Raw genomic sequence first — 12,238 nt, forward strand, 5'->3', positions numbered from 1 at the left:
ATGCAGGTTACTGGGAATTTCCCCAACGTCTACCCAAAAGTGTGTATCTGTGTGTGCCAAGACATTAGTGACAGTGGGTGTGTTTTTTTCACAGTAGCAATCTTTCAATGAACAAACACTAAACACAAACATGCACTGAGTATGAGAGATGTTCACGATTTATTTACTCAAATGAAATCTAGCTGCTTCACAGGCATAAACTCAAAAATCGTGTTGTTTTATTTAAATGGTTTTATTTGACTAAATGTCTACACAATAATGATGTGTGTCGTTTGTAGTTAGGGAGCAACAGTTTGTTTTTAAATTCTGCCTCATGTTCACACCCACGGGCAGGGCCCGAGTGTAGCCAGGTGATTCCAGCGAACAGTCTGGCAGGTGAGCAGGCAGGTGGACACCACGGTGTTGACATACTAACTGTGTATGAGAGACACTGGAAAGTATGCAAAACCTGAGGTTGATTCCTCTCTCTCTCACACACACACATAGACACACCCCACCCATCACCATCTCCTCCTCCTCCACCTTTCAATTCGTTTCACACACTTGTGTCTGTCACTCTTGGTTAACACAAAGATAAAAGCTTTTATTTATGTATTTCTGACGTTTCTGACAATCACTTGTTTTGCCCAGATGTAGTTCATTATAAGCGTCTTGCAGCACGCAACTAAACGCATGCAGTTTGCAAATGGTCACCAGCAGTGTGGTGGTCAGATGGTGCAGAGGACAACATGCATTACTCATGTGGGAACGCTGGAGATAAGGAGAGGGATTGGGAACTCATGGAACTTTGCATTCCCACGGAAGATTGTTTGTGTCCTCCAGCAGGCCGTCCGACAATCTGCGGTCTCAATAACCACTCATAAACCATCACACAGACACGCACACAACCCCACCGGCCTTATCGCAATAACACATAAACTCAAGTGTGAAGACGGTACATAAATCATCTGCTTTCACAGCCAGATAAGCAGAAAGCTAGAAAGCTAGAGCGTAAAAGTTTTTATCACGCTCTGAAGATAAAGCAAAACATCTACACAAAATCTTCCAAAGAACACAATAAAGAGCCTGATGGTTTTTGACGAGCTATTCTGAAAGCAGTCCCTGCTGCACAGAGCAAAGCCCACACACTTCACACTTGGCGAAGCCGTTCATATTGTCTCCGTGCTCAGTGTTGTCCTGCAGGAGGCCCACACCTCCACTCCACAGCTGTCACAAGGGCAGGGTGGGCCAAACAATAGCTGTCTTTTCTTTCCCTCCCTGAACTTGTCGCCTCATTTGCAAAAAGAATCACATGTAGCATCTGCCTCTTGCCATGTTTAGACCGTGCATGCATCTTCCAAAATATGCTGATGTTAATATTAAAAACCATTTTTTTGTGAGTCCTTGGCTTCAGATCATGACGTGACATCAAAAATATTTGGTGTAGTTTGTTTGTTTTCCAGGTTTAAAGCCTTTTTGACATTAAACCGATTATTCTGAAGTGAGCACAGGCTTAGGAGGAAGGTATAGAAAGTGATATTCCTGCAAACGTCTAGTCTGCTTATCCTGAGTTAGGTGTTTGAAGAATTACTCACACTGCCACCACTCCTGTTACCTTCTTTCTTCTTCACTGGACCAGAAGGATGTGTCCAAAGTCCATGCGCTAATGCTGTTGGGAATTTCTTTTTCTTGGCACTCTTTTAATATCTACCAATCAATCATGGTTTCAGTGTCACAGGTGAACATATGACTCTCTTTATGACCACAATTGACCATCTTCTGGTTATTTCCAGCCTCTCAAACTGGTTTCACAATGCGACAGCTCAGTGCCGTTCAATGGACACTTTAGTCACCAGATCTGAATCCATTGTCTTTGTATGTGGCCGTTACAGCATGTTAAGCATGTATGTGAAAAATCTGCACGAATTATGCAACGCTACCAAGTCAGCAGAATCATCAATCATCTCGAGATAAAGAAAGAGGAATAAAACACAAGTTACATCTTGGAAAAGAATCCAAAATTTCCAAAAGGGACGTGTTGAAACAACAGTGTCGACACTTTTATTCGATTAAGATTAAATCCATGGAAACAACATCCAGCTGGGTTTTTCTGCTGTGATTTCTGCACCTTTAGGACTGCCCAGTGGAGTCGGGATAATTGAGTCAGCATGCATGTACTGTACTCAGAAATCATGCAATTATGGCTTCCTCTTTCCAGAGAAGACAGTGTCATCGTCACAGTTACTACTGGATATTTATCACTTCTCATCTGCGGTCAGCAGAACTAACGACATGCAGTTTGTGCTGTGAAGTGCATGAGACTTCAAGCTCCTGTGGTTTCAGAATTTGCTGAAAGTGCAGTAACAGAGTAATTCAGTCAAAGACAGTATGGCCTCTGGAAGTTTTAAACCCGTCTGAGTGGAATTTCTGTGACTGTAAAGATTATTTACAATTATTTGACGTGTGGTTACTTATTAGTATTGCAAATTGATCGTCGATGAGGAAGAACTTAAAGTGCATCTGCTGCAATCTGGAACTTGAATGGGGCTCTCCCATCAAAGACAGCCAATGTCAACTTCTGCCTCAAATAATAACGACTACCGTTTGATGTTTTCCAGAGAAAAGCTCAATCACGCTACATATTCAGTTGCAACCTCAGCAAAAAAGGAAAAAAACATTTCCCAAAGCTCTGGGTGAAAGGCTTCTGACAAGAGAAAGTACATTTTTAGGAAGAATGTAGGGAATTGGACGTCTTGCTGTATGCAGCAGATATCATTTATTTATCATACTTATCACGACCACTTTAGTTAAACGAAGGTTGGTATTTCCAGCTACAGAAAATTATAATTGGCAGTGTCTGTTCTGAAAGCACATCCCTGCCCTTCTGTGTGCATAAATAGAAAAGAACAGACATTACAGATACAACACTGATTCAGAGTCAAACATAAAAAGAGGAACCTGGGCTGGAGGTGTTGCAAAGCAGCTTTGAGATTCATAGCAACTGTAAAGTAAATAGCACGCCATACGTGAAAGATTTGGATGGTATAAGAGATGCTGATAAGAGATGTCATGTTGACAGTATATGACATATTTGCTGCGTGTACATTTTTTCAGCAACAGCTTAAATCCCACCAGCTGTGTACGTATGAACCATATGAGACGACCATATGAAACTTTTTGTTGTGTTGTCATCAGCAGACTAGAACAATTTCATATCAATAAGTTTAGAGGTCATCATTTTCTTGACGCAGTGTTACAACACCATTAAAAGTATTTGAGCTTGCACTCCACTGTCCACATATTCATGACAGGTCAGTGCATCATGTCATTAAACATCAGTGTTGGGAAGGTTACTTTTAAAGTGTATTCCATTACAGATGACAGATTACATGCCCCAAAATGTATTCTGTAACGTATTCCGTTACGTTACTCAATGAGAGTAACGTATTCTGAATACTTTGGATTACTTAATATATTATCATGCTGTTTACAACTACATGAATGTCCTATTGCTGTGATTTATTACTGTTACTGAAGGTCCGCGGCTCCGAACCGTAGTAAAGGGACCTCTGGCTAATACGGTGGGTTCTGTGTCGGCTCGTAGCTGAAAACTAGCTTTACTTTGTTGTCTGGGTCAACTTTGCTAGCAGAGACAGAGAGAGGCGTTGAAAGGCTGCTCCAACAGAACTTATTGTTTTTGGAGGAAAACACGAACACGGTGTACAGTCGAGTCTTAACAGCTTACTTACAGCTGGGCTCGTCAGGCTCTCTTCTTGGCTGCAGTGGTTATTATTATATTTACATGCTTCCAGCTCCCGTTTCTGCTCGATGACAGCTCGTACTTTTCCTTTTTCTCCCTCCCTCGCTCACAGACACATAACGTGTATGGCAGTCCATTCTCCCTGCAGCACGGACTACACTGCCCATGATGCTACATTCTTTAGAGCTATACCTGTAGCATTCTGCCTGTTAGCTTAGCACAACAACAACAACAGGCGCTCTCTCACCCAGGAAACACGCAGAGAGAGAGCGTCACCCTGTAACCATGGCAACCCTAACTGCCTGGAACAACAGAACGTAGCTGTCAAACAAAACCCAAACAGTCCTGACCCGCCACAATATGAAACAGGGAAGTAATCCTGTTTCATATTACAATATGAAAACAGGATCATATTTATATATTTATCCATTTATTTCAACAAAGTAACTGTATTCTAAATACCACCTTTTTAAACGGTAACTGTAACGGAATACAGTTACTCACATTTTGTATTTTAAATACTAACGGCGGTACATGTATTCCGTTACTCCCCAACACTGTTAAACATGCATGTTGGAGGTTTAGTTCTGTCCGCGAAATCCTCACTGCTGACTCTCAAACCTAGCAGGGAATTCTTTGACAATATTTCCAGTGGAGTTCAGTGAGCCTGTAATTAATTAATTTGTAACGATTCATACTCAGCTCCTGCTGTCCAGTTTGTCCCAACAGAAGCAAAACCATTAAAACTAAGTGCAACCCTAGTTTCTTGTTGTGTTACCGTTCTCTGCTCTCTTTGAGCTGTGGATAGGGCAGGAAACAGTTTCTCTTAAAAGTATCTTCTACAGATATCTTCTACCCAAACGCACACAACCCAACCCAACCCAACACAACACAACACAACACACATTATGTTTTCCACGTGTGTGCTGTCCTTTTATTTTTTATGTTTTCTAATATTTTCCCCATTTTCTTTCCCCCCTCTTTACCACTCCCATCCTTCCCACCTGTCAGCTTTGGAATTGCTAAATTACACATGAACTGATGTAAATAATAAAATAAAATAAAATGAGACGAACATGAGGAACCTTTAGAAAGGTTATAGAGCAAATATCTTTAGCACAAAAGTGAGTTCGGATCCTGATTCCTTCTAAATGGTGGGCCACATACAGCCCAGTGAAACTCTCGTTTCTGTCAGTGTGGAGACGTTTCCTACACATTTAATCCTGAGATATCTTGATGGGCAACAGTATGTCTCAGTTTTTCTACATATTAAAGAAATGCAGCTGTACAAAAAATCAAAGAAATCTGTTAGCACGACTTCCTGGGCTTAAACTGTTTCTGCTGACCTCTTGTAAAAAACCTGAATTTTCTATATTACATTTTATCGATTACTTAATTACTTTGGTTTAGCGTGGATGGCAGGGAGAGAGAGAAATGTGCCCTCACATTTTTGCAAAGGCATCCAGTGGGCCAAACTGTGGCCCCGGGCCTTATGTTTGACACCTGCGCTCTATAACAAACACCAAAACACTCAGGATGTTACACTCTCATCAGTCCCACCATAAACACTATCAGAAAATTAACGTTCATATGATGCTTTAACGAATAAATACATACACAAAGTAAAATAAATAAATACATAAATAAATAATGAAGTTAAGTGTTGTAAATAATAACAAAGTAATTGATTATATAAAAGTTATGCAAAGTCATAACATTGCGCACCCTACTGAGCAGCACAAAGTGATGTTCTGTCACATTAATAACTGCGGTTACATAAGTTTTATGGCTGCTTCAACATTTCTGTGACGCCATCAGCTGGTTGTGCAGTTCTTGACCTGCAGTGATGCTCTTCTGTCTTTTACCAGGAGATGGCGCCATTTTATCAGCCAATTCCCCAAATCCATTCTGGCTCCCGCGCAGTGGCACTAACAAAAACATAATTGCATGATTTAATACGATGATGGTAATCATGCTCTCAGCGATGATAAGCTTCATACCTCCCAGGTGCCTAATTTTGGTTTTAATAGCTATAATCTTTCACATGATCTGCGCCCTGCAGATGACTGGAATTCTATTATAATAGGGCCCCTCTCCCTTCATCTTCCCCTAAAATGTGTTGACGCTCCTGCGTGTCCTATCAAAGTTCTGCATGAATGAGACTCTGTGGAAACAGTCCAACACTTTGAGTCACTGTTAACATTCCATATCAGCCTCCCTCTACAGCTACACGACTGATACTATCACGCAAAACGGGGCTACAAACTCAACACAAACATTCACGATTCGCACGTCCATTCAGGAACACACACAATTAAACACAGTGCTGCGGATATAAACACACACAGACGTGCCAGAACCATCAGCAGTCCCTTTTTTCTGACGCCAATCAACATTTTATAGATAAAATTTACAGGTGCAGGAGTCAGACACACACACACGCCTACTAACGCACTCAAAAACACATGGGTCTGATTGCAGCGCCAGTGGCATTGCTCAGAATAGCATCAAACAGAGAGCAGCGTCGTGCATGTGTGGACCTGTAGGCTTTAGTCAGCCTGTTTCACCATATTAACCCTCGTATATCACACTGTCACTGAAGAGAAAATAAGCGAAGCGCAGATCAAACACCTGAAAAGCTTTGTCCTGGTACGACAGCGAGTAAAAGGGAGACATAATAAAGTGTTTGGGTGTAACACTTTTAAATGTACGTGTCCTCTTAAGAACAGATCAAGTTTTTGGATAACAGGATTGTTTTTACAAACAAACTGTACTGTGCACCCCTCATTTCTTCATATCGGTGCAGCGACTAATTGAAATATGCAAACATGAACTTTAAGGATTCTTGGAGGACATCCACAGATCATCTCTGGATCTTGGCTGCTTTTTGCTCTGGTCTCTGTCAAAATGATTTTCTTTAATACTGTTCAAGTCTGAGCTTTGGGGAATCCAATCAATGATTGATAGATAGTGTTCTGGTTTTCCATCCTTATGCTTTTCCTGCTGTGTGTTTGGGGTCACTGTCATGCTGAAAAATAAAAACTCTGCCATATGGTATTTCATCAGGATCTAATAGTTCTTATAATTCCATCAATTTTGACAAAATCCCTAACTCCACTGTCAGAAATGCAGCCCCAAACGATGATAGATCGCTGGAGACACTCATCGTTATACCTCTTTGATCATGATGTGAACCAGAATTTTAAAATTCGGATTCATCGCTCCATAAGACCACTGATAAGGCCACTGATTTTCAGTGCAGTTCTTGTGTAATGTGGCATACCTCAACATTTTCTCCCCATTCCCCTGCTTAAAAACAGCTTCTTGACATCCACCTTCCACCGAGACCATTTCGATGAGGCTTTGGTGAACAGCAGAGGGATCAACTGAACAGCCAGATGCATCTCTGAGGTGTTTTTGTGACAGGCCGCTTGTTACTAAGTGTCTAATAACATCATTTAAAAGTTGTTATATGTAGTCACCATGGAGTTTTATCCCTCGAGTTGCCTTTTTAAAGCTCAGTCAGTGTTAAGTGGCTTAACAAGGACTGGGCTGAAAAAAGAACTCTGCTTATTGTTAGCTATTGCACTGCCGATAGTACAAATATTAAAGCCACACTAAAACATTTTGAATTGAAACGTTTCATTTTCAGTTTCTACTTTTCCTGTTTTTATTTTTTCTCACTGTATGTCAGCAAGCCCAGCCACAAATGCAGCTATTTTACACAGTTTTAACACTGGTGTAACGTGTGATATAAACACGTCAACCTTAGTACGACACGCAAATTGTAAATATGGAATAATCTGTAGTCAAATACCTTATTTACCTAAAAAAAGCACAAAAAGCATGACACGTTTAAACCGAGAGCATAACCTGATTAATTATGAAGCCACAGAGTGGATGGAGGCGTGCAAAACAGATGTGCAGGGACATCTTAAGAAGATTGTGTCGCTGACTTTTTGATCTAAAGGTTGTCACGAGGAAATAAAGGATGTTTCTGAAGGTGTGTTACAGCAACGACACTCAACCCTGTCCCACCAGGCTCTTATAAAGCTTCGCTGAACTCAGTGACTGAACTCATCCCTAGAGGGTTATTATTGTCTCGTACAAACACACAAATAAGTCCACCACCCTGTCTTGTCCACTCTCCAGCCTCTTGCCCCACCCGTGTACCCTGGACCCCTTACCTCATCCACCGTCCTCTGCTGTTCGTTTTCATTCCTTCTTCCCTTTGTACTGTGAGATGGAGAGCGGAAGAAAGGGAAAAGGGGTGGGTGAGGTGGGGGTGAAGGTAAGGAGAGGGACCTTTGGTTGGCTTTCAGGTGGTTTCACATGAAAAGACAGCACACACCTAAGTTGCCGCCACCGGTAACCCACAGCGTCTCACTTGCTTCCGTTGAGTAAACCTGAGTTAGCCTTCAACTGCCTCTGAACAGCCCAGGCAGGCACACAGAGAGACAAAGGCACCGTGAACACAGGAATCTCTAAATGCACATACAAGTGTGCAGACACACACACACACACACACACACACACACACACACACACACACACACACACACACACATAAACTTCTATCAACTTTCGGTATGTGGCTTAGATTGGAGAGGCACTGGTAGGTGTTTGGTATGCAGGAGTATGGTGGGGAAGAGATCTTGCAAGAGGGCAAAGGATGTGGGTGAGGAGGCGTGCTGTTATGGAGTGTGTGTGTTTTGTGGGAGTGGGGGGGCTCTGTTTGCACGGCTACTTTCTCTGATCTCCCCCCTGAATGGATGCTTCTTGCTGCAAGGAGCTCAGGTAGCTTTGTCTGTGTGTGTGTTTTATTCCCAGGTAGACCACGGTGAGTGCTCTCAAGTTAGTGTCAGGTGTCAGGTAGTTACTTGTCTTCGTGTCTTCAAGGCTGCCTTTGCTTGGATAGTGTTTACAGCCCACAGAGCTCGGCGCAGAGGGGGGAGGAGTACGCAGGGAGACTGGCTTTGATCTGATGCAGACTGTTTGATAGCATGCGTATGAGTGACTGAGCGAGTGTGAGAAAGAAAAGTGAGATATAGATGAAGTATATGAGTGCATGCGTGCTTTTCCACTCGCAGATATTTGAAAACACGCGAAACCGCTTAAACATTCATGCGATGAGCGTGAAGCTGTTCATTCACCGCAGGGCCGGACATAACCTTTCTGGGGCCTTCAGCAGAGTTTTATTTGACACCCTTCATTTTTAACATGTTAATTGTCCATAACAGATTCGTGATTTCTGCAGAAGCATTAACTGAGACACTCCAGTGCGTTTCGGTGAAAGGGCGATGTATTTGTTAAGACACGAGGGGTGTGTGTGGCCCTGAGTTTGATTAAAAAAATATATATCTAAGTTTTATTAAGAATTTGGTGTTTTAAACTTTGTTTTACTGTAATTCTAATATGTAAATCTGAGTGTGCAGGTGCTCCTCCATGATTGGTGCATCCAGGGTGGACGGATTGTACCGATTGGCTAATGACCGGGAGGCAGCGCATAAGAAGACACCGCCAGGGCCTGCCGGGTCATTCATCCTCGGCCCAACCCAGCCGGCTGACCGTGTGTTCACTGTTTCACTATGTTGGTCTAATGTAGGAGCCTGTAGGGGTTTGATTAGTTTTCTGTTTGTCAGGTAGGGAGGAAAGTGATTGTCGTTTGGTTTAGTTCGTTTGAACAGGTCAGTTTTATTTACTCCTGAGGCTACCTGTTGTTTGTTGTTTTGGCCTTGGGTTCACCCCAAAGTTATAATTCGCTCCCTTCCTTTGTTTTTAAATTCACTCATTGTAAATAAATCTGTCACAAAGTATTAATTGCGTGATGTGCTGCTTGGGGTTGGACGGGGATGGATCACCTCTTATGTTGTGGCTGCGCCTAGACGGGCCATTTACTCATTACGTTGTCCACTTTTTACTCAAACAATAATAATTCTTATATTTTCATTCTTATTCCTCATGGATGAATCATTGAGATATACAAACATATAACCACCTGATGTTTAACAAAACAAACAAACAAACAAATTCAAGGCCTTCTGTTATTATTTAACACTTTGTAGCTGAAGAATTTTAAAAATGTCCAAGTGAGTGTAGTTAACCAGTCAACAACGTGAGACTGTTGCTGGGTAAAATATAAACTGAATATGTCAAATATTATATAACATTTATGGAACTTTATATACAGAAATGTGTTGACAGCTAACTTAGCCATATCACACAAACATCACACAAACTACTGTTTCAGCACCTGTGTGAATATTTCAGTCTTGGGGAACAGCGGGAACATTTTTAGCATCGGAAAAACGAATGCAGCAAAATGAAACTTGTAACCAAACATCAGATCTATCAGAAGCAGGATAACACATCCTTTTGTTCCTTCAAACAGCGACACAGTAACAATAACACTCCCATGTTGGTGCACAGAATTACAAACGAGTAGCGACCCTCGTGGTTACCTCCACTGTAGCAGTCTTGGTGTTAGTTCGCTACATTTACCTGTTGTAGCAGTGAGTCCAGCGGATACTACACCACGACCTGAAACATAAAGGCTGAAACGGCTTGTTAGGGAGTTGTGAATGTTCACACCACCTTGAACTTGAAATGTGCTCCTGCAGTAGGAATGCTGAATCATGTAGGAGTCCACACAGCATGTTACTTTATAACACGAGACAAAACCAACAGCAGCAGCTTCACATGAGCAGATTGTTACTTTGTTCTAAATCACGCAGCTTCAAAACATTTTAATGAAACATGTTCATGAATAAAATGGAAACTAGGAATCTGGAAATTTCTGGAAACATGCCGACTTGTTGAGCACGCTAACAACATGAATATCATGTGTACCTACATATTGTATGTGATTATTTCAATATAGTACTTTAATAAGAAATTTTCTCCTCTCTGCTCATGCACGGCAATCTGCGCTACACTGCCTCACATTTAAACATGCGCAAATGCATTTAAGCAGTCAGATCACCTGCAATTTGTGCAAATATGTAGCACACCGCTCACGATTTTCTATTTGTGATTAAGTATGAAAATGAGACCAAAGAGACCGATAACAGATAAAGACAGAGAAAGGCACGGAGACAGGCAGCAGAGCAGACACGCAGCTTTTTACACTGTGTGTGTTTTAGGGCTCCCCCGAGGCTCGACAATTAGAGTATTTAAAAAGATGACAGAGCTCGAAGCGCAAAAAATGGGAGAGGTCGAGAGCTCAGGGAGTGGAGAAGTTTGCAGGTGTATGAAGAGCGTGTGCGTGTTTAATGTGTGTGTTTGTGTGTGTATGTGAGTGTGCTGTGTGATCACACAAGGTGTGCCTGTGAACAGCCTTTTTATGTGCATTTGAGGTACTGGAGAATAAAAAAGACTTCATAGTAACTCACGCAACATTGTAAAACTGACAATACACAGTAACCCGCTTTCCACTACAAAGAAGAGAGAGAGAGAGAGAGAGAGAGAGAGCATGGGGGAGAGAGAGGGAGAGAGAGAGCGTGAGCGACACACAGAGAGGGAGACATTGTGAGGAACAGCTCTGAAAGAGTTTTTGTGGGACTATAACAAAGGCCCCTCAGAAAACACAGTGGCATAGGAATGTTAATTAATTAATGAGAAACTATTCAGCCTACAGAGGATCGTGGAGAAAGAAAGACCGAAGGGGAAAGATGGATGGACATACAGAGAGACAGACAGGCCGGAGGGCCAGAAGAGATCTGTGCAGTTTTGCATTGAAATAGCACGCTGTGCATGGATCCATGAGTGGGTTTTCAGACCCTTTCAGGGATCGTGCTCGTCATAAACTTACATCCTTGCACTTGTACTTGGCTTCGCATCTTTGCAGTTGTGTGTGTGTAACATGCAGCATCTGTCAAATGAAAGACTCGCTTTCTCAAGCCTCACTTTTCCAAGAACTGGGAAGCAGCCATGCTTTCCACACTGACTGCCATTTTTGAGTTAATTCACCAATTTTCTTTACTGGAGATTTTATAAGTGTGAGCGGTTAATTTGATCAGCTCTTGGATGACCATGTGATCCTCCAGTAAAACATGAAAATAGCTAAAAGTAGAGCTATTAGGGACAATCAGTGCAGTGTTTTATTGCACTGTTTTTGCCTACTGGAATAATTGATTTCTTTCCCTCTTAAGCTTCTTACAGATCAGCTCAAGACTATCACTAGATTAACACCGGGAGATAGGTTTGAATTCACAATGTATACCTTATAGATCCCCATGGGGAAATTACTGTCTCTGCACTCAGTGAAGCAGTGGGCAGCCACTCATCAGGCACCCAGGGAGCCGTGTGTAGGGACGGTACCTCGCTCAGGGGTACCTCAGGGTAGCTGTTCAGTGGATTCAAACCCCGACTTTCCGATCATGGGGCTACCTACTGAGCTATCCCAGCCCCTGAATGACAGAACAAAATCTGTGCTGCTTTTAATACCAAGTCAGTTTTTCTTGAGCTGTTATAATTATAAATTGCATCATTAGGCTCTTA

General features: G+C 42.1%; 1 long non-coding RNA gene across 1 annotated transcript in view; it reads right to left on the reverse strand.

Annotated features, from left to right (window-relative positions):
* LOC146495471 (uncharacterized) overlaps positions 1–4,110 on the reverse strand; it is a 6,959-nt gene extending 2,849 nt beyond the window's left edge. Inside the window, exon 1 of the long non-coding RNA XR_014871475.1 lies at positions 1–4,110. This exon is cut by the window's left edge and continues 1,017 nt beyond it. This is a non-coding gene — a long non-coding RNA (uncharacterized LOC146495471).
* Between the last annotated feature and the right edge of the window lie 8,128 nt (positions 4,111–12,238).

The sequence above is a fragment of the Neolamprologus multifasciatus genome, chromosome 20 (genome assembly GCF_963576455.1).
Source record: "Neolamprologus multifasciatus chromosome 20, fNeoMul1.2, whole genome shotgun sequence".
NCBI lineage: Eukaryota > Metazoa > Chordata > Actinopteri > Cichliformes > Cichlidae > Neolamprologus > Neolamprologus multifasciatus.